Here is a 21583-nt window from a genome sequence, read left to right on the forward strand (position 1 = left end):
CTTCTTATCTAAATTTCTTAAAATTACGAAAATTTATTTTAAGTGGTTAAATTGATAGACATCAAAATTTTCTATTTCGTAGTAATAGTTGGATTTGTACGTGGACCGGGTTATTGGAGCCAAACAGTCCTCAATTATATTGAGACCAAACGAATCCTGCCCCTCTGCTGCATCTTTTGGCTATTTGAAACGTGGGCAAAATCAGAAAAGTCTATTGATTGGATAACTTATTATAATTTTTCTTTCCTTTTAAAAACTAATAGGATATTCAGTGAATGCACCGAGCAAGACGTTCACCACCTTTTGTACGTTCACCACCTTTTGTACGTTCACCACCTGTAACTAGATCAAGACATTTAGCAAATATTACCGCCGTTGATTTTTTTTAGAATCGTCATCCAGTCGACCAAGTACTCCAGTTCAAATTTCCGATAATCCATTTTTTGAACCCGACCTCACAATTGAGAATTCGGAGAATATTCAGGAACGATTCATATATCCTGAACCACTAAACTTTCCTCCGGAACCACCAATCATTCAAACAGAGATTGTTGAGGAACGAACCATTAAATCAGAATCTGATTCAGATTCAACAAATTCAATTATGGAGAATCTGGAACCTTTAAGTATGGAAGACCGAATGAGAGCTAAACGCACTGGCCAAGGTCACGCAATTACTCATCCAGACATTAATGCGCCAGATTATGAAATCAAAGGATAAATTCTACACATGGTGACTAATCAATGCCAATTTAGTGGTGCGCCGAAGGAAGATCCAAATGAACATCTACGTACCTTTAATAGGATCTGCACACTATTTAAAATCCGAGAAGTGGAGGATGAACAGATATATCTCATGTTATTTCCCTGGACTTTAAAGGGAGAAGCCAAAGATTGGTTGGAATCGTTACCTGAAGGGGCGATCGATACATGGGACGTTTTAGTTGAAAAATTTCTTAAACAATTCTTTCCGGCATCTAAAGCCGTAAGACTTCAAGCAGAAATTGTTACGTTCACACAGAAACCAAATGAAACTCTATATCAGGCGTGGACTAGATATGGAAAGTTATTAAGAGGATATCCGCAACATGGTTTAGACACCTGTCAAATAGTACAAATATTTTACCAAGGATGCGACATCACTACAAGGAAAGACATAGATATAGCAGCTGGTGGTTCTATTATGAAGAAAACCGAAACTGATGCTTACAAAATTATTGATAACACTGCTTCCCACTCACATGAGTGGCACCAAGAAAAAGATATCGTTAGATCATCTAAAGCAGCTAGAGCCGATTCTAGCCATGACTTAGATTCCATTTCCGCAAAGATAGATGCTGTCGAGAGACGAATGGAAAAGATGACTAAAGATATTCACTCAATACGAATTAGTTGTGAGCAGTGTGGAGGACCACATTTGACAAAAGATTGTCTCAGTATTGAATTAACAATGGAACAAAGAGAGAATATTTCATACATAAACCAAAGGCCTGGAAATAATTATCAGAATAATTATCAACCGCCAAGACCTATTTACAATCAAAACCAGAATTATAACCGAAATATTCCATACAACAACCAACAAGGTCCTAGCAATCAACAAGTATCCAATAATACTTACAATCAGCAAAGACCTAATTTTCAAAACAAACCACCACAACAAACCGATGATAAAAAGCCGAATTTAGAAGATATGATGACGAAGCTAGTTGAAACTCAAACGCAGTTTTTCACATCTCAGAAACAAACTAATGAATAAAATGCTCAAGCATTTAGAAATCAACAAGCTTCTATTCAAAATCTGGAACAAGAAGTAAGTAACCTAGCAAGGTTAATAGGTGAAAGAAAACCGGGAAGTCTACCTAGTGATACAAACGCTAACCCCCGGAATGAAATAGCTAAAGCCATTATCACAAGAAGTGGTACAACACTTAAACCACCGAAAATACCTGTAACTTCTGATGAAGCTATTCCTACTCCACAAGAATCACAACCTGATCAAGATAAGGAAAAAGAACCGGTAGTTGAAAAGGTTAATGAAGATAACACAATTAAGGATAAACCTTATGTTAAACCATACCAACCACCACTTCCTTACCCGAGTAAAATGAAGAAAGATAAACTTGAAGCCGAGCAATCCAAATTCTTGGATATGTTTAAACAGATAAATGTAAATCTTCCTTTCATTGATGTGATTTTAGGAATGCCTAGATATGCTAAATTCTTGAAAGATCTAATCTCAAATAGAAAGAAAATGGAAGAACTCTCGGCTGTTACTATGAATGCTAATTGTTCAGCAGTGCTGTTGAATAAGATACCAGAAAAATTATCTGATCCAGGAAGTTTCATAATTCCATGTTTTCTGGGTAGTCTTAGTTCAATAGAAGCATTGGCAGACTTAGGTGCTAGTATAAATCTAATGCCGTATTCACTATACGCTAAACTAGACCTTGGAGAATTGAAACCAATAAGAATAAGCATACAACTAGCCGATAGATCAATAAGATATCCTAGAGGGATAATGAAGAACATGCTAGTTAAAGTTGGTACTTTAGTATTTCCAGTAGATTTTGTTGTTTTGGACATGGAAGAAGATTCTCAAGTTCCTCTCATATTAGGAAGACCATTCTTAAATACGGCTAAAGCAATGATAGACGTGTTCGGTAAGAAACTGACCCTAAGTATAGAGGACGAGAGTGTTACCTTTTCAGTTGATAGAGCAATGCAACAACCACAATCTGCAGATGATACATGTTATTATATTCAAATCATAGATGCACATGCAGAATTATTAGAAGAATTTCCAGAATTACAAGGAACAGGAGAATGTTCTTTAGGAGAAGGTAATGAACCAATTGATGAAGCTGAAATGTTAGCTACACTTATAGCTAATGGATATGAACCAACAACAGAAGAAATTCAAATGCTAAAAGAAGAAGACAGATATCGATACAAATCATCGATAGAAGAACCTCCGAAATTAGAGTTAAAGCCACTTCCAAACCATTTGGAATACGCTTATTTACATGGTGAATCTGAATTACCTGTAATAATATCATCTTATCTTACTGAAAATGAGAAATCACAACTCATTTCTGTGTTAAAAGCTCATAAACCAGCCATTGCATGGAAAATTCATGATATTAAAGGAATAAGTCCTTCGTATTGCACACATAAAATCCTTATGGAAGAAGGTCATAAAACGTATGTGCAACGCCAACGAAGACTAAATCCTAATATGTAAGATGTAGTTAAGAAAGAGATTATTAAACTGCTAGATGCAGGTCTAATTTATTCAATCTCTGATAGTCCATGGGTAAGCCCAGTTCAATGCGTGCCTAAGAAGGGTGGCATGACTGTCATTACAAATGAGAAAAATGAGCTTATTCCTACTAGGACTGTAACAGGATGGCGTGTGTGTATTGATTATAGAAAATTAAATGACGCCACCAGAAAAGATCACTTTCCCTTACCTTTCATAGATCAAATGTTGGAACGATTAGCCGAAAATAGTTACTATTGTTTTCTAGATGGATTTTCCGGATATTTTCAAATTCCAATAGCACCCGAAGATCAAGAGAAAACCACATTCACGTGCCCTTATGGTACTTTTGCTTACAAATGCATGCCATTTGGACTTTGCAACGCCCCTGCAACCTTTCAAAGGTGTATGATGGCGATTTTTCATGACATGATAGAAGAATGCATGGAAGTTTTCATGGATGACTTTTCAGTCTTCGGTGATACATTTGAATTAGGTCTAGTTAATCTGGAACGAATGCTTATTAGATGCGAACAATCAAATCTAGTACTTAATTGGGAGAAATGCCATTTCATGGTTAAAGAAGGCATCGTTCTTGGACATAAAATTTCAAAAGAAGGAATTGAAGTGGATAGAGCTAAAGTAGATGTAATTGCTAAACTTCCACATCCCACCAATGTTAGAGGAGTTAGGAGTTTTCTAGGGCATGCCGGTTTTTACCGATGTTTCATAAAAGATTTTTCTAAAATTGCCACTCCTATGAATAAACTCCTAGAAAAGGATGCTCCATTCATCTTTTCAGATGAGTGTATCAAATCTTTTAATATTCTTAAAGATAACTCACTAATGCGCCGATCATGATAACACCAAATTGGAATCTACCGTTTGAACTAATGTGCGATGCAAGTGATTTTGCAATGGGAGCCGTTTTAGGACAAAAGGATTGAAAAACGATTTCAACCTATATATTATGCTAGTAAGACGTTACAAGGAGCACAAACGAACTATACAACTACTGAAAAAGAACTCCTTGCTATTGTCTTTGCTTTTGACAAATTTCGATCATATCTCGTTCTAGCAAAAACGGTGGTCTATACCGACCATTCTGCTCTTAGATACCTATTTTCAAAACAAGATGCTAAACCAAGATTAATCCGTTGGATCTTACTCTTACAAGAGTTTGATATTGAAATCCGAGATAAAAGAGGAGCAGAAAATCTCGCCGCTGATCATCTTTCTCGTCTTGAAAATCCCGAATTAGAAGTTCTAAATGAATCGGCCATACAAGACAACTTTCCTGATGAATATCTATTGAAGATAGATTATAAAGAAATTCCATGGTTTGCAGACTATGCAAACTATTTAGTATGTGGATTCCTTGAAAAAGGATTATCGTACCAAAGACGAAAGAAATTCTTCAGTGATATAAAACACTATTTTTGGGAAGATCCACATCTGTTTAAAAGTTGTCCCGATAGAATAATACGCCGATGTGTATTTGGAGATGAAGCTAGTAAAATATTAAACCATTGTCACACAGGACCAACAGGAGGGCATTATGGGCCTCAACTAACAGCAAGAAAAGTTTATGATGCTGGATTCTATTGGCCTACAATTTACAAAGACGCACACCTTCTTTGCAAATCCTGTGATGCTTGTCAAAGGGCCGGAAAAATAAGTCAACGTGATGAAATGCCACAAAATGTCATCCAAGTATGTGAAGTATTTGACATTTGGGGTATTGACTTTATGGGTCCATTTCCAAAATCTCATAATAATCTATATATACTCGTAGCCATTGATTATGTATCTAAATGGGCGGAAGCACAAGCTCTCCCAACTAACGATGCACAAGTTGTAGTCAACTTTTTAAAACTTCTTTTTGCAAGGTTTGGAACACCGAAAGCTTTAATAAGTGATCGGGGTACTCATTTCTGTAATAATCAACTTGAGAAAGTTCTTAAAAGATATGGAGTAACTCATAAAATCTCCACCGCATATCATCCACAAACAAGTGGACAAGTTGAAAATACCAACCGAGCTTTAAAACGTATTCTAGAGAAAACCGTAGGATCAAATCCGAAGGAATGGTCTATTAAATTGGAGGATGCACTCTGGGCTTTTAGAACAGCCTACAAAACTCCAATTGGAACCACACCTTTTAGACTTGTTTATGAAAAAGCATGTCATCTTCCAGTAGAAATTGAACACAAAGCATTTTGGGCTTTGAAGACATGTAATCTTGATTTACATGAAGCTGGACGTCTACGATTAAGTCAACTAAACGAATTAGAAGAATTAAGACATGAAGCATACGATAATTCGTTAATCTACAAGGAAAGAACGAAGAAATGGCATGATAAAAGAATCAGAAGTTTAAAAGAATTTAAAGAAGGAGACATAGTTCTTCTTTTCAATTCACAATTCAAGCTATTTCCTGGAAAATTGAAATCAAGATGGTCTGGACCATTCATAGTTAAAAGAGTTTTCCCATACGGAACAGTAGAATTGATAAATTCAAATGGGATTGAATTTAAAGTTAATGGTCACAGAGTTAAACATTACATACATGGTCCGATGGAAGTTGACAATGAAGTTAATCATAATTTCACCACCCAAGGAAACCTTCAAAATGAAAACATAAATATGTTATCAACAACATATGAAAAATCAAAATTGGAATATAGGGAGGATTCAAATTTGAGTGATGAAGAAGAATTCCTATACAAACCTCCCATTCCAAGAAACGAAGAAAAATGTGAACAAGAAATTCAAATAGAAATGAAAGAATCAAGGAAAGAACACCCGAAAAAAGTTTACAAACCAACTCGACTTACTAAAGCAGGAGACCCGGGTGAATTTATCATTTCTTGCTTACTTAATGATGGTGCTGTATATAATGGACTCGCAGATTTAGGAGCAAGTGCAAATATTATGCCTCTTTCCTTATACAAAAGATTAGGCATGGGTAAATTAAAACCAACCAAAATAGGTGTTCAATCATTTGACCAAACCATTAAACACCCGGTTGGAATAGCAAATAATTTACTTGTTAACGTGGGAAGTTTGACCTTTGTTGCAAACTTCATAGTGATTAATATGGAGGAAAACCTTGATATTCCTCTAATTCTAGGTCGCCCATTTTTAGCAACCACCGAGGCATTCATTGATGTAAGAGAAGGTAGAATGACACTTAGGGATGGTGATACATCGATCACCTTTGTGAACCGAAAGTTTAGATCTCCACAAACCAAAACTGTTAGACCAATAAAAACGCATAAGGGTGGGGAAGATGAAGAAACACTTAATGATGATCCAATCACAAAGAATGCCTTTGATGATACGAAATTAGATGAACCCATTTTTAACAGTTCAACGAAGAAACTTTATAAATGGATTCACGATGCTAAGATTAAAGGAAACTTTAAGTTATATAACCGATTAATATCCAATTTATCGTCAAAAGAAAAGGCAATGTTAGTTGAATTTGTGAAAGTTACGGAGGAAATCAACAAATGGATTGAAGTAAAAGTCAAAGATATACAAGTTGTTGATGATTCAATTGAAAATAATGTTAATCACAATTTCAACTAAGTATAGGGGATTTATGTATTTCTGTTAGAGTTAGATTGTCTGTTTTCGTGTAGTTCTCGAAAATGGAACCCGAATGGTCTTTCCCTAGCAGACCCTAAAGAACTAGTCTTCTCCCCCCATTCTGAATTTTTATTTTTTTAGGTTTTTAGGAAATGAAGACTGCCTGTGAACTAAACCATGGTCTAATGCTACACGCTTTGATCACTAAACGTAATAATGACACACTACCGAGTGAAATAGTATCAGTAATCAGAGAAAGAATGGACGGAGTTAGAAAAGAATCCAGATGCGAAGATAATAAGTTACAATTTGGTAAAGGAAAATCAAAATCCGCAGCAAAAAGAAGAGCACGGCACCTAGAAAGATGTCACAAATGCGGAAAATGGTCACATGGAGGTAAATGTTCAAATAATCAAACCTATTCAAATACCGAATTTGTTACTTTGTGCAGAGACGGACCGTTCATATGTTTAGAAGAAAAGACACTGAATGCTCGAGGTTACGCCTATGTAGCTATGGAAAACCAATTAAACCGACTATCTTATGAATGGGATAGATCATATAACTAATAATACTATCTCACAGGTAAGTCTGTACAGTCTTTATTTTTATTTTTATTTTTAACCTTTTGATAATAAACGCTAATTTGTTCGCTATAAAGTATTAAATTGGTATTGAATAAAATTAGGTTTGGCGACCGAAATTATTGATATCATTCAAAAATTTATTACATCACTGCGAAATTTAACGTTTATTCTTAAGGTATAAATATCTTTAATCAACCAACCCAAAATATTTCAAAAATTCGTCATGAGTTAAATTAGGTCTTGGAACCGAAATTACTTTACCGAAAAGAGGGGCGCAAATTTTTGATAATATTTGATTGATTAAAGTGGGATAAAAAGACAAAAAGATTTTTAATTTTATTTTTACCATGTTTTTAAAATTAATATATAAATCTTAAATTAATATTGTAAACTTTGTAAAATCAATATATTTAAAATTGTAAATATTTGAAAAATTAATATAAGTTTGGTGTGAATTTATAATATGAATTTTTAAATTAAGTTTGGTGTGAATTTATAATATGAATTTTTAAATTAAGTTTGGTGTGAATTTTTAATTTTTAAAATATGAATTTTAATTTTATGCATTTCAAATTTTAAGTTTGGTGTGAATTTTTAATATTAATTTTGAATTTTATATTTAAATTGTGTGAATTTAAAAACAAAAATTTACTTTATCTCATTAAGTTAAAAATATGATTTTTAAAATTCGTCGTAAGTTGAAGACTAGGTCTTTGAACCGAAATTGCTTTACCCGAGGGAGGGACGAGAATTTTTATTATCATTATTTTTAATCTTATTGAATTAAAGTATGCCAAAAACATAAAAAAAAACCAAAAATCTTAGCTTTTAAAACAATCGCTACAAAAAGACAAATTTTAAAATTTTGTCGAAGGACAGACTAGGACATCGATCCGAAACGACCTCGTCCTAAATAACAAGGGAAACAAAATTTTAAAATTAATTACTTATATGTTTTAATTAGTATAAGATATATTATTAAAAAAAAAATACCAAACTCCGCGACTCGCGGAGTTTGGAGGTTTAAACCCCGTGACTCGCGGGAGGACAAAAATACAGAAAAAATAAAATCGAGCAAGAACAGCTCAGTTGCACACCACACCAAAAACACAGCGAAATACTGCGCGAAAAAACCCCAAAAACACCCCCAAAATCACAATTTTTAACCGTTAATCATCAAATCTTTTACTAAAATCATGTTGAGAAGGATGCTATCAAGGAATTACTCAAGAAAAACGGTAAATTTCTACACCTAAACACCATTTAATTCGAAAATTAGTGTTCTTGAGCAATTTTTTCCCCAATTTGATTTTGATGCTTTTTAGTGTAATTATGCTTAAATTGTTTATGTATTATGCTTGTATAACCTAGATTGATGCTATTTAACATGATTAGAAGCCTTAAACTTCAAATTTTGAGTAATCTAGGGTTTGTGTTCTTGAGCAAATTTGGGGCTTTTTGATATAAACAGGTTATGGCCGATTTTTGTCATGAATTGTTGCTAAATTAAGTAGTGTAACATGTCTAGGTAGTTAAATGATCCAAACTTTGAGCCTAAACATGATTTTGAGAATTAAAGTGGACTTTTTCAAGTCTAAAATTCATGAACTTGATTTTTGAGAGATAATGCCATTTGAAACTTGTTTAATTGCTAGTAATGATTATTTTGACATGTTATTTGAGTTGAATGCTTATGAACTTGGCGAACATTTTCGTATATGCTTATTTGAAAAAGTGTAGATTTGATAAAAATATGAAAATGAGCTTAAGTTTGATATAAATTGATCATGTCATTGTAATTATTTTGATTGATGATTTTGCTGACACTAATGCATATTTGGATGCACAAAAATTGTGTTTGATGTGTTTTGTAGACTGAAAGGGGTGAATCTTCATTCCAAGCTCGCAATGCTCCTGCTGAGAATGCGGAACAACAGGAGGTGGATAACTACTACAAGCAAGATATACCTCATCCAGTCATGACATTTTCTGATATGCACTTGGAAGATTTGCACCCGAACCTGAGATTTGATAGACTTTGGATAGATTATCCAAAATACCAAAGGGGTTTGCATACTCTTCATTCTAAAGTTGTTGAGGTACCTAGGGTCATAGAATGGGGACCCTTAGAAGCTGTAGAATTGGCCAGGCCAATTAGGGAATTACTTGTACAGAGGTATGGTAATTCTACTTTTAATGACTGGGTACGTTTATTCACCATGCGTAGACCTGTATATAAAGTATGGTGTGAAGAATTGTTGTGTAGTATAGAGTTGAATGATCGGGTAGCTAGTTTAACCGATCGATCTTTTATTAGATTTTTGTTAGGAGGTTTGATGCGCCACATGTCTTTACTAGACATGGCTCAGGCTTTACGTATATATACGCCTGAGGAGTTAGCATCTGCCGATTGTAGAGGGTTGATACTAAATCGTAGAAAGTTAGATGAAAATTTTGATACACACGGTGTATGGAGTCAAATGACAAGCCATCACCGATTCAAAGGGGGAAATTACTCTTATTTGGATATAGATAGAGCTGAATTAAGAGTGATTCATAGGTTTTTAGCTAATTCGATTACACAAAGAGGTAAGAACAAGGAAAAGGTAAATGAATAGGATTTGTTTTACCATATGTGTATTCGAGACCCACAAAGCACTGTAAGTATACCTTATTGGTGAATATCTCGGTGTGGATATAAGTCGGGGGGGATTATTAGTAGAAGAACCAGAACCCCGCGATACTATAGGTTTAAATGTATACCATGGTGCGAAAGTTTTGAAGAGGCGAAATAACGCCGCAGTACAATACCATGGTAGACATCCACAGGTTGAGAGAAACCAACAGCAAGGTAATGTAGGAAGGGGAAATGAGATGCAAGAAATGCGAAGGTTTATAGCTTCACAGGAGTACAAAAATGCTAGACAGAGAGCATTTGAAGATTGGCAAGTTCATCAGAACCAAATCATAGCTCATTGCCAACATATAGGTAGAAACTATATTCCTACACCAAAACCCATATTCCCTCCCTGGTCTATAGAGATGCAACCACCGTATCCTACGTATAACCCTGCCGAAGCATTCTATAGCACCTATGGTTATGCTTGGAACCCCTATTGGTATCAATATCATCCCTAGTCTACTTAGTTTTATTTATTTTGTAATTTGTAATGTTGATACGTTTAATACTTATGTTAATATTGTAATAGTTTTTATAATTTTCTAACTTTTATTCTTAGATTTTAATAATTTTTGAATGGGGGATAATATACCAAACTTCAAAAATATGTATATATGTTTGCAGTTTATCTTATGTACACAACAGGGTAAAACAACGCATTTTCAAAGACTGGCATTAAGTTCAGCAAAAGCAACCAATTTTGACGACAAGATGCAAAATATATGTGAAATAACAACAAGACAAAATGAACAAATGATGTGCACCATTTATCATTCAGCAAACAAACGCCAATATATTTGGAAACTTTGGTAAAAATTTAATCATTTTCACACAAATCACCCTCAATAATTTAAATTGTTACTGATTTCTTGCAAATGAGGGCATTGCAAGATCTTAAGTGTGGGAAGGGGTTAAATTCTTTCGGATTTTAAAATTTTTATCTTAAACACTGGGTTACCATTAAAAATACTAGTAAAGCAGTAGTTGTATTAGAATCTAGTGCTCTCTGATAATAAAGAACAACCCTAGTCTTATATACTGACTACCCAATTCTAGTAAAATTTTTCAAAATTTTCAATTAAATGAACTCAAAATCATGTTTATACATATTTATGAACGATAAAACTAGGTTTTAACATCGAAATTATTGTTACCTCAGAAAGGACATAAATTGAGAAACAAACCAAAATGTTAAAATTCATTTAAAATGGAATAGAGGACGATAAAAAGGAAAATAAAAGTCAAGTGTGGGAAAATTCTCCAAGTTATTCAAAACATATATCACATATTTTTGTACAAATAACTGAATATACTTTTACTTTGGACTAAACTAAAAAGTTTTACCTGATTTACTGTAAGAAAGGTGGATCTACACGATGAATCAATTCCATCATTAAAAGGAAGTAAAGTCTTCCGAAAAAGACACGCGCTTCTTGATTTAAGTCAAGAAGTTGTCGTCCAGACCAGCTGTAGGTTGACGAAAAATCTAGAAAAGTCATCACTAAAATCAGTAGAAAATCCACGGACCTCAGCATTAAACAGGGTCGTCAAGTGGTCAGATTTATCCTAACCATGAGAAGGATTTATCTCGTACAATGGGGGGGGGGCACCGTGCAAATTAGCTTGATAAGACTAATGAATTAGATCCCCAGAAAGGATAATCTCCTTAAAGATCAAAAATCAGCTTTTAAGCCTGATATTACTCAATCCTTGAGATTGACCTTAAAGATTGAGAATTACAAACTCATGGAATTCAATGATATCTAAACTCGAGCTTGAACGAGAAAATATTTTGATCAAAATTACAAACCGATTTGTTTTCTGAAAACCCATTTTTAATGCGTTCATTACCATTGAACGTAAAATCCTAGGAATTCACCTGGAATTCATTAGGTCACCTGAACCAAATCGGGTGTCAACCGTAAGAACGGTGGTTGCATAGCATGGTCAAAGACAGGACCTTGTACCAGACCGAAAAATCATAAGGGTGAGCTTTAGTATTGCTCCTACCAAGGATAGTAATTGCGTCCGACACGTTATAAACCATAATTAAAAGCATGTCAGAGGACATTGCCTTAACAGTTGCTTGTTCAACGCTTTCCTTTACAACCGGACGGTAGTTTACCGAAAGGTAATATACGGGACAAGTAAACTGGACGTGTTGCTTTCCAAATACAAGGTTTGCAAGTGGGTGACACAAAACCATAAGTTTTGAGCTAAAATTTTCAAATCTGAAACCCACCAAACCCACAAAAATATTTTGCAAACACCGGTAAAGGGTTATTCCGGAAAACTTATCTAGGGTAAAAATTAGATTTAATTTTCAAAAGATCAAATGTTTTTATAAAGATCCAATTTCCTTAATGGATCTAAATTTTTATAGTCATGTGGGACTGTAAACCATATCGTTACTACCATTGTTTATACCACCGTATAGAAATCACTGATGTACAAAGTGTGAAGAATAAAGAAGTGATTCTAGTATTTCAAGACAATATTGCTTGAGGACAAGCAACGCTCAAGTGTGGGAATATTTGATAATGCTAAAAACGAACATATATTTCATAGCATTATTCCTCAAGAAAGACAAGCTTTTAGTTGCAATTGTTCTATTTACAAGTGATATTCGTTTAAATAATAAAAGGTGAAGACAAAAGACAGATTCGACAAATTGAAGACGCAAACGACCAAAAAGCTCAAAAGTACAAAATAAAATCAAAGAGGTTCCAATTATTGATAAGAAATGTCTCGAAATTACAAGAGTACAAGATTCAAAACGCAAAGTACAAGATATTAAATTGTACGCAAGGACGTTCGAAAATCCGGAACCGGGACCAGAGTCAACTCTTAACGCTCGACGCAACGGACTAAAAATTACAAGTCAACTATGCACATAAATATAATATAATATTTAAATAATTCTTATAATTATTTAATATATTATATTTATTTATAAAACCGTCGGTAAACAAAGAGCCAAACTTGTGTGAGCTGTATTTACAAACTCGGCGACTCGCGGAGTTTGAAGGCCAAAAGGGCCGCGAGTCGCGGAGCCCCAAACTCTGAAAATCACTATAAAAGCAAACGAATTCTGATCGCAAAAATCATCCTTTTTTCTTCTTCTCTCATAAACGTATTATATATATATATTATAATTTTAATTTTAATTTTAATTTTAAATCCTAATAATAAGGGTATGTTAGCGAATGTTGTAAGGGTGTAAGTCGAAATTCTGTCCGTGTAACGCTACGCTATTTTTAATCATTGTAAGTTATGTTCAACCTTTTTACATTAATGTCTCGTAGCTAAGTTATTATTATGCTTATTTAAAACGAAGTAATCATGATGTTGGGCTAATTACTAAAATTGGGTAATTGGGCTTTGTACCATAATTGGGGTTTGGATAAAAGAACGACACTTGTGGAAATTAGACTATGGGCTATTAATGGGTTTATATTAACTAAACAATACCTTGTTAATTTAATATACAAACTTATAATTCGACGTATTTATATATAACCACATACGCTTGACTGGGTACAGTGGGCGGGATATCTATAAATACCAATAATTATTCATTTTACCGGATACGGAACTGGATTAATAGTTAATAGACTTGTTGAAACAGGGGTGAATTACATTCAAGGGTAATTGGTGTAATTGTTAACAAAGTAGTAAAACCTTGGTTTACACGCAGTCGATAACCTGGTGTATTCATTAAACAAAGTATTAAAACCTTGTTACAATTCGAATCCCCAATTAGTTGAAATATTTGACTTCGGGAATAAGAATAATTTGACGAAGGCTTTCGCTCTTTATATTTATGACTGATGGACTATTATGGAAAAATCCGTATGGACATATTAAATAATCCAGGACAAAGGACAATTAACCCATGGGCATAAAACTAAAATCAACACGTCAAACATCATGATTACGGAAGTTTAAATAAACATAATTCTTTTATTTCATATTTTATTTCCTTTATTTTATATTTAATTGCACTTCTAATTATCGCATTTTTATTGTTATTTTATTTAATTGCACTTTTAATTATCGTACTTTTTAGTTATCGCAAGTTTATTTTATCGCACTTTTATTATTCGCAATTTTATTATCGTTATTTACTTTACGCTTTAATTTAAGTCTTGTATTTATTTTTAATATTTTACATTTGGTTTTAACTGCGACTAAAGTTTTAAAATCGACAAACCGGTCATTAAACGGTAAAAACCCCCTTTATAATAATAATATTACTTATATATATATATTTGTATTTTTATAAAAGTAAACTAATATAGCGTTAAGCTTTGTTTAAAAAGATTCCCTGTGGAACGAACCGAACTTACTAAAAACTACACTACTGTACGATTAGGTACACTGCCTATAAGTGTTGTAGCAAGGTTTAAGTATATCCATTCAATAAATAAATAAATATCTTGTGTAAAATTGTATCGTATTTAATAGTATTTCCTGTAAAAATATAAGCTATTTTATATACTACTCTGCTAAAACATCAGATATAAAACACTATTTTTGGGAAGATCCACATCTGTTTAAAAGTTGTCCCGATAGAATAATACGCCGATGTGTATTCGGAGATGAAGCTAGTAAAATTTTAAACCATTGTCACACAGGACCAACAGGAGGGCACTATGGGCCTCAACTAACAGCAAGAAAAGTTTATGATGCTGGATTCTATTGGCCTACAATTTACAAAGACGCACACCTTCTTTGCAAATTCTGTGATGCTTGTCAAAGGGCCGGAAAAATAAGTCAACGTGATGAAATGCCACAAAATGTCATCCAAGTATGTGAAGTATTTGACATTTAGGGTATTGACTTTATGGGTCCATTTCCAAAATCTCATAATAATCTCTATATTCTCGTAGCCATTGATTATGTATCTAAATGGGCGGAAGCACAAGCTCTCCCAACTAACGATGTACGAGTTGTAGTCAACTTTTTAAAACGTCTTTTTGCAAGGTTTGGAACATCGAAAGCTTTAATAAGTGATCGGGGTACTCATTTCTGTAATAATCAACTTGAGAAAGTTCTCAAAAGATATGGAGTAACTCATAAAACCTCCACCGCATATCATCCACAAACAAGTGGACAAGTTGAAAATATCAACTGAGCTTTAAAACGTATTCTAGAGAAAACCGTAGGATCAAATCCGAAGGAATGGTCCATTAAATTGGATGATGCACTCTGGGCTTTTAGAACAGCCTACAAAACTCCAATTGGAACCACACCTTTTAAACTCGTCTACGGAAAAGCATGTCATCTTCCAGTAGAAATTGAACACAAAGCATTTTGGGCTTTGAAGACATGTAATCTTGATTTACATGAAGCTGGACGTCTACGATTAAGTCAACTAAACGAATTAGAAGAATTAAGACATGAAGCATACGAAAATTCGTTAATCTATAAAGAAAGAACGAAGAAATGGCATGATAAAAGAATCAGAAGTTCAAAAGAATTTAAAGAATGAGACAGAGTTCTTCTTTTCAATTCACGATTCAAGCTATTTCCTGGAAAATTGAAATCAAGATGGTCTGGACCATTCATAGTCAAAAGAGTTTTCCCATACGGAACGATAGAATTAATAAATTCAAATGGTATTGAATTTAAAGTTAATGGTCACAGAGTTAAACATTACATAGATAATCCGATGGAAGTCGACAACGAAGTTAATCACAATTTCAATACCACAGCTAACTAAGTGTGGGGAGAATCAAGTCTTTAAAGGATAATATGTATTTCTGCTAGAGTTAGATTCTCTGTTTTCGTGTAGTTCTCGAAAATGGAACCCGAATGGTCTTTCCCTAGCGGACCCTAAAGAACTAGTCTTCTCCTCCCATTCTGAATTTTTATTTTTTTTAGGAAATGAAGACTGCCTGTGAACTAAACCATGGTCTAATGCTACACGCTTTGATCACTAAACGTAATAATGACACACTTCTGAGTGAAATAGTATCAGTAATCAGAGCGAAAAGAATCCAGATGCGAAGATAATAAGTTACAATTTGGTAAAGGAAAATCAAAATCCGCAGCGAAAAGAAGAGCACGACACCTTGAAAGATGTCACAAATGCGGAAAATGGTCACATGGAGGTAAATGTTCAAATAATCAAACCTATTCAAACACCGAATTTGTTACTTTATGCAGAGACGGACCGTTCATATGTTTAGAAGAAAAAACACTGAATGCTCGAGGTTACGCCTATGTAGCTATGGAAAACCAATTAAACTGACTATCTTATGAATGGGATAGATCATATAACTAAGAATACCATCTCACAGGTAAGTCTGTACAGTTTTTTATTTTTTTTATTTTTATTTTTAACCTTTTGATAATAAATGCTAATTTGTTCGCTATAAAGTATTAAATTGGTATTGAATAAAATTAGGTTTAGCTACCGAAATTATTGATATCATACAAAAATTTATTACATCACTGCGAAATTTAACGTTTATTCTTAAGGTATAAATATCTTTAATCAATCAACCCAAAATATTTCAAAAATTCGTCATGAGTTAAATTAGGTCATGGAACCAAAATTACTTTACCGAAAAGAGGGGCGCATATTTTTGATAATATTTGATTGATTAAAGTGGGATAAAAGACCAAAAAGATTTTTAATTTTATTTTTACCATGTTTTTAAAATTAATATATAAATTTTAAATTAATATTGTAAACTTTTTAAATTAATATATTTAAAATTGTAAATATTTGAACAATTGATATTTTTAAGTTTGTATGTATAAAAACAAAAATATAATATAAGTTTGGTGTGAATTTTTAATTTTTAAAAAAATGTGAATTTTTAATTTTATGCATATTTTAAATTTAAGTTGTGTGAATTTAAAAACAAAAATTTACTTTATTTCGCTAAGTTAAAAATATGATTTTTAAAATTCGTCGTGAGTTGAAGACTAGGTCGTTGAACCGAAATTGCTTTACCCGAGGGAGGGACGAGAACTTTTATTATCATTATTTTTAATCTTATTGAATTAAAGTATGCCAAAAACATTAAAAAAAATCCAAAAATCTTTCCTTTTAAAACCGCGCTTTGATTTGACAAATTTTAAAAATTTTGTCAAGGGACAGACTAGGACATCGATCCGAAACGCCCTCATCCTAAAAAGAAACAAATTATTAAAATTTTATTAATTTTATGTTTTATTAAGAATAAGGTTTAAAAAAAAAAACCTGAAAGTACTGTACCCGGAACCCCATGCGATCGCATGGGGTTTACTCTTCAACCTCATGCGATCGCATGAGGCTGGATTCCAGGCCAGTTTGATAAAAAGAACAGCTCGCTGTTCTGCACAAAAAACACACACACAAACACGAACCAACCCCAAAATCACCTCTAAAATTCGCAATTTTCCACGTTAATTCGTCATTTTTCTTGCTCTAATCATGCCTAGATTCTCATTCTTCAGCAAAATGGTAAAAATTACACTCCTAAACTCATAAATTTGCTAGTTTTTGTGATAAATTCCAATTTTTTACCTAATGTAATTTTGTTAATTTCTAGTGTAATTAGTGTTAAATTGTTAGTATTTTATGCATGTATAACCTAGATTGATGCTATTTAACATGATTTGAAGCCAAAAACTTCAAAATTTTTAGAAATCTAGGGTTTGTGTTCTAGAGCAATTTGGGGCTTTTTGATATAAACAGGTTATGGCCAATTTTTGTCATGAATTATTGCTAAATTGAGTAGTGTAACATGTTTAGATAGTTAAATGATCCAAACATTGATCCTAAACATGATTTTTGGAGATTAAAGTGGACTTTTTAAGTCCAAAATTCATGAACTTGATTAATTTGATATATTTGCCATTTGAGACTTGTTTAATTATTAGTAATGAATATTTTGACATGTTATTTGAGTTAAAAGCTTATGAACTTTGTATACATTCTCATATTTGTTTATTTGAAAAGTGTTGAATTGTGAAAAATTGTGAAAATGTGTATAAGTTTAATTTTGATTTAACATGTTATAGTGATTGTTTTAAATTGTTATTTTGCTAACACTAATGCATATTTGGATGCACAAATTTTGTGTTTAATGTGTTTTGCAGAAAGCCGATACTGGAGATTCAGGAGCATCATCATCTAGACGACCAGCACCAGAACCAGAACCAGAACCAGAAATGCAACACGAACAAGAACCACAACAGGAACAACAACAACAGCCTGATCAGCACGTACCTTATTATGATCCGGTACAGTTTGTTGATGAATTCATAGTATACCCAATGAGGCCGCCAGTAGAATTCCCAATGATTCCTGAGCACACTCTGCATCCTAATCTGAGATTTGATAAGAGATGGAGAGATTACGAGACATATCAAAGGAACAAATTCAAATTGGTAACAAAAAATGTAGAGGTGCCAAGGGTAATCGATTGGGCTCCTTTGGAAATGGTCCATCTAGCTGACCGTGTTAGACAGCTTTTGGTACAAAGGTATGTCAGTTCTTCCTTTACAGATTGGGAACGTCTTTTCACCATTCGTAGACCTGTATATAAGGAATGGTGTGTTGAGTTGATGAGTACTGTATCACTTGATACAAATATAGTTAGAATAGATGATAGAAGATTTCTTAGGTTTATCCTTGGAGGTAGGATGTACAGAATGTCCATGCTGGACATGGCCAGGGCCTTACAGATATATACTCCTGGTGAGTTGCTATTACCCGATTGTACAAATTTGATTCATTATGGTGAAAGGGTAGATAGCAACTTTGACGCTGACGCCATTTGGAGGCGTATGTCACATTTTGATGTTTTTACACGAGCAGGAGGACACTCCTATACACATATTGACAGAGCCGAGCTTCGTATTATTCATAGATTTTTGGCTAACTCGATTATACAGAGAGGTCACAATAAAGAAAAAATTACCTTACATGATTTATTCTACCTAAAGTGTATTCGGGATCCTAGAAGCTTTGTCAATATCCCTTACTGTGTTGATTTTTATTTATCTAAAATGGTAGAGGGAATGCAGGAAGGGAGTATAATAGGAGGAGGTATTTTTGTTACTCTCATTGGAGAGTATTTAGGTGTTGATAGGAACCAAGGGGGTCCATTACAGCTTTGTAGAGAACAGGTTGAGTCCTTAGGATTGAAAGTTTATGTGGGTGCTAAGGTATTGAAAAGTAGACGTAACCAGGCAGTACCCTATGAGGAATCTCATCCTCAGGTAGAGAGAGGCTCAGACGAGGAAATGGAGGAGGCGAAAGACATTAGGGATGTCTTTCGAGATGCTATTCTTGACGTCCACGTTCGTATAGATGAGGAAGAAATGACGAACGCGGCCAGACATAGTATGTATGAGCAGTGGAACTTCGAGCGAGTATACGAGGATTATAGGCGACGCCAACACGATAGCTGGTTAGTTCATCAGCACCAAATCATGAGCCAGCTATCATATCAGGTACCAAATAACTATGTACCTACTCGACCTGCTCATTTTCCGCCACACAGCCCCGATATCCGACCACCCTTTAACCGGTATGACTATAACCAAGCCTATCAAAACACCTATAACCAACAATGGAACCCACCTGACGAGATGAACTGGAACCCATATCCAGACTGATTTAGTTCCATTTGGATATTTATATAATTTTTATGTTTTTATCTTTTTACTTATTCATGTTTAAACTTATGTTATTGAATATACTTATGTAATCTTTATCATTTTTATTATTATTGTGTACTAATATTTCACATTTAGGATTTGAAAGTGGGATATTAAGTCCCATTTCAAATTGCCATGCATGTTTATATTTGTATGTATGTATATGGTAAATTGTACAAAACAGGGTAAAACAGCGCATTTTCAAAGACTGGCATTAAGTTCCGCAAAAGCTACTAATTTTGACGACAAGATAAATGTGATGTAACAACAGACGGAATGGACAAATTATATGTACCATTTATCATTCAGCAAACAAACGCCAATATGTTTAGAAACTTTGGTAAAATTTAATCATTTCTACGCTAATCACCCTCAATAATTTAAATTGTTACTGATTTCTTGCAAATGAGGGCATTGCAAGATCTTAAGTGTGGGAAGGGGTTAAATTCTTTCGGATTTTTTAAATTTTTTTTACTTTAAACACTTGGTTACCATTAGAAATACTAGTAAAATAGTAGTTGTATTAGAATCTAGTGTTCTCTGATAATAAAGAACAGCCCTAGTCTTATATACTGACTACCCAATTCTAGTAAAATTTTTCAAAATTTTCAATTAAATGAACTCAAAATCATATTTATACATATTTATGAACGATAAAACTAGGTGTTAACACCGAAATTATTATTACCTCAGAAAGGACATAAATTGAGAAACAAACCAAATTGTTAAAATTCATTTAAAATGGAATAGAGGACAATAAAAAGGAAAATAAAAGCCAAGTGTGGGAAATTTTAACTGAGTTATTCAAAATACATATCACGTATTTTTGTACAAATAATTGAAAATACTTTTGTTTTGGACGATAATTAACTGTTTTACACGATGAAAGAAAAGAAGAGATGGATCTACACGATGAATCAATTCCATCGTTAAAAGGAAGTAAAGTCTTCTGAAAAAGAAACGCGCTTCTTGATTTAGGTCAAGAAGTTGTCGTCCAGACCAGCTGTAGGTTGATGAAAAATCTAGAAAAGTCATCTCTAAAATCAGCAGGAAATCCACGGACCTCAGCATAAAATAGGGTCGCCAAGTGGTCAGATTTATCCTAACCATGAGAAGGATTTATCTCGTACAATGGGGGGCACCGTGCAAATTAGCTTGATAAGACTAATAAATCAGATCCCCAGAAAGGATAATCTCCTTAAAAGATCAAAAATCAGCTTTTAAGCCTGATATTACTCAATCCTAGAGATTGACCTTAAAGATTGAAAATTCAAACTCATGGAATTCAATGATATCTAAACTCGAGCTTGAACGAGAAAATATTTTGATAAAATTATAAGCCGATTTGTTTTCTGAAAACCCATTTTCAATGCGTTCATTACCATTGAACGTAAAATCCTAGGAATTCACCTGAAATTCATTAGGTCATCTGAACCAAATCGGGTGTCAACCGTAAGAACGGTGGTTGCATAGCATGGTCGAAGACAGGGCCTTGTGCCAGACCGAAAAATCATAAGGGTGAGCTTTACTATTGCTCCTACAAAGGATAGTAATTGCGTCCGACACGTTATAGACCATAATTAAAAGCATGTCAGGGGACATTGCCTTAACAGTTGCTTGTTCAACGCTTTCCTTTATAACCGGACGGTAGTTTACCGAAAGGTAATATACGGAGCAAGTATACTGGATGTGTTGCTTTCCTAATACAAGGTTAGCAAGTGGGTGACACAAAACCACAAGTTTTGAGCTAAAATTTTCAAATCTGAAACCCACCAAGCCCACAAAAATATTTTGCAA

Source organism: Rutidosis leptorrhynchoides, chromosome 8 (assembly GCF_046630445.1).
Source record: "Rutidosis leptorrhynchoides isolate AG116_Rl617_1_P2 chromosome 8, CSIRO_AGI_Rlap_v1, whole genome shotgun sequence".
NCBI lineage: Eukaryota > Viridiplantae > Streptophyta > Magnoliopsida > Asterales > Asteraceae > Rutidosis > Rutidosis leptorrhynchoides.